This window comes from Orycteropus afer, unplaced genomic scaffold (genome assembly GCF_000298275.1).
Source record: "Orycteropus afer afer isolate SDZICR_OR568_19922 unplaced genomic scaffold, OryAfe1.0 scaffold00263, whole genome shotgun sequence".
Taxonomy (NCBI): Eukaryota; Metazoa; Chordata; class Mammalia; order Tubulidentata; family Orycteropodidae; genus Orycteropus; species Orycteropus afer.
In genome coordinates this window covers 1,967,079-1,969,670 of record NW_006921850.1, presented here as the reverse complement: position 1 = coordinate 1,969,670, position 2,592 = coordinate 1,967,079, and positions in this window count along the sequence as shown.

The window sequence follows — 2,592 nt, the reverse complement described above, 5'->3', positions numbered from 1 at the left end:
CAGAAGATAATCTTGGACCCCTGAGCTTTGATGGGAAGGATACAGAAGTGGACTAAACTCCAACTAGCAGAAGAATTTGCATGAAAACACCAAAAAAGGAGACCTATGGAGCTGTGGTCTGGCAGCTATCCTGATGACACAGATGGCTTGGATATTGCCAACTGGTGGTAGGATCTAAGAATTAACTGAAAAATCAGCCCTGCTAGCCAGGGAATCCATGGAGGACTGCTCTGGTGGGTGGTGAATGAAAGGGGAAGCAGTGAAGACGAAGGTGGGCCGAGCTATGGACTTTTCCCTGTCCAGAGGGTGCAGCCATTTTGAATGTTTACAAGTGGTTTGAACATTTTGGATATTTAAAGTGACACCATTCTCCCAGATTCCAGGGACATAAGAACAGCTCCACTTGTCAGGAACCACAACGACACTCTTGACGTGGACAACTGGAAAGCTGCTACATTCCCCTTGTTAGTCTTATATTCCACACCCTCCTGGTGAACAGAGGTGTGGCTATCCCTCACTCCCACCCATCTTCTTGGCCAGGAGGAATTCCATCCCTGTCTGTGTGCTCAGATGGAGCCTGGATGCCCTGACCTGCCCCGCCCCAATATTTTTTCTTTTTCATTTTTTTTTTTTAGTTTGTTTTTTTTTTCTGTTTTAAAGCTACCATTATTAGTAGTACTTTTGTCCTTTTTATTATTATCCTTTATTCTTCCATTCCAAGGTTCTAGTTTTCAGCTTTTTCTCTTTTCCCTGTTCCTCATTCCAATTTTTTTTCTTTCTCATGGTAAACCCTATTCCTTGTTTTTCTTTTTCATTTTTCCCATTTTTTTTCTTCACTATTCTCCTTCTCTAGCTTTTTTCTCTTATTGCCCTCTCCCCAGATATCATGGGGTTTCTTTTTTTGGTTATTATTCCAGGGTGGTTACATGGTATATTTTTTGTCCACTTGCTTTTATTTTTTTGGTGGTTGTTCAATTCTTATTTCTGTCTAACTGAGTGGGAGACAGAAACAATCTCCATACAACACAACTACATTCACACCTTCTGAAGCTTCACTTACTGAGGGAGAGCCACCACTTCCTTCTCCACCAACAGGCCAACAATAAACAAATACCAAGAAGAGCCTGACTCACTCTTAACTTCTCTTCACAAACAGTTGACAGAAATCTAACTACAACAATGTCACAATGTCTCAGAGACAACAGATCATAACAGTCCACACATAAAAGCAAGATAAAGTGGTAGACAAAAGGGAGCAAGATACAGGTCCAAAGCACATCCCTGAGGAAGAAGCAGTATTGGAACTTCCTGATAAGGAATTCAAAAGAGTTATATTTAGGTATCTTCAAAGGATTGAGAGAGAGATCAAGGAAAACACAGACAAAACCCTAGAAGAATTTCAGAAGAAAATAAAAGAACAAAATGACAAAATAAATGAAAAATTGGAAATGATTCAAAATCTACAGATAGAAATTCAGAAGATTAATACTAAAATGTCAGAAATAGATAACACATTGAAAGGGCAAAGGAGTAGAATTGATGCAATGGAAGACAGAATTAATGAGATTGAAGACAAACACCTGAATACTTCTTTGGAAGGGATCAATCAGAAAAAAAGACCAAAACAAAATGAAGATAGTCTAAAGTTCATGTGAGATACCATCAAAAGGAATAACCTACTTGTAATCTGAATTCCAGAGCAGGAAGAGAAAAAGAAAACCACTGAGAAAATTGTCCAAGATTTGTAGGAAGAGAACTTCCCTGATATGGTGAAAGATGAGAATATATCCATTCAGGAAGTCCAATGAACCACAAACAGGATAGAATCCAAAAGAAAATCACCAAGACATATCATCATCAAACTCATCAAAATCAAAGACAAAGAAAGAATCCTGAAAGCAGCACAGGAAAAACAAAAGTTGCCTACAAAGGACAACCAATAAGAATAAGCTCTGATTTCTCAGCAGAAACCATGCAAGTGAGAAGGCAATGAGATGGTATATATAGAACCGTGAAAGAGAAAAATTCTCAACCAAGAATCATATACCCAGCAATATTGTTCCTCACATATGATGGTGAAATTAGGAGATTTCCAGATAAACAGAAACTAAGGAAATTTGTTAAAACCAGAACAACCTTACAAGTGATACTAAACGGAGTCCTTTGAACAGAAAACCAAAAATAGCAAACAACAACTGACCATTAATACACAAGATGACATAACCCAGATACCATAGCTATGGACATATCCAAAGTAAAATAAGCTCACAAGATTGTATACAAGGAACCAGAGACATCAAGTGGCAAGTGAGGACAACCAAAACAAAATGAAACACTGTGTAGTTACAGAACTTCTAAATGGTGAGGAAGTCAAGAGAGTTGTAAGATAGAATGGACAGTCCTAAACTTGGGGAGAAAATTATAAATCACAGGGTAACCTCAAAGAAAAATGATAAAACTTCACATCACAATAAAAAAGAAGACAGGCACAAATATTCAGCAAATACTAAATCAACAGCAACAAAGGAAATAATAACACAATTCCTAAACATAATGAGCTCAGCAAAGAAAATAATATGGAACAAAGAAACC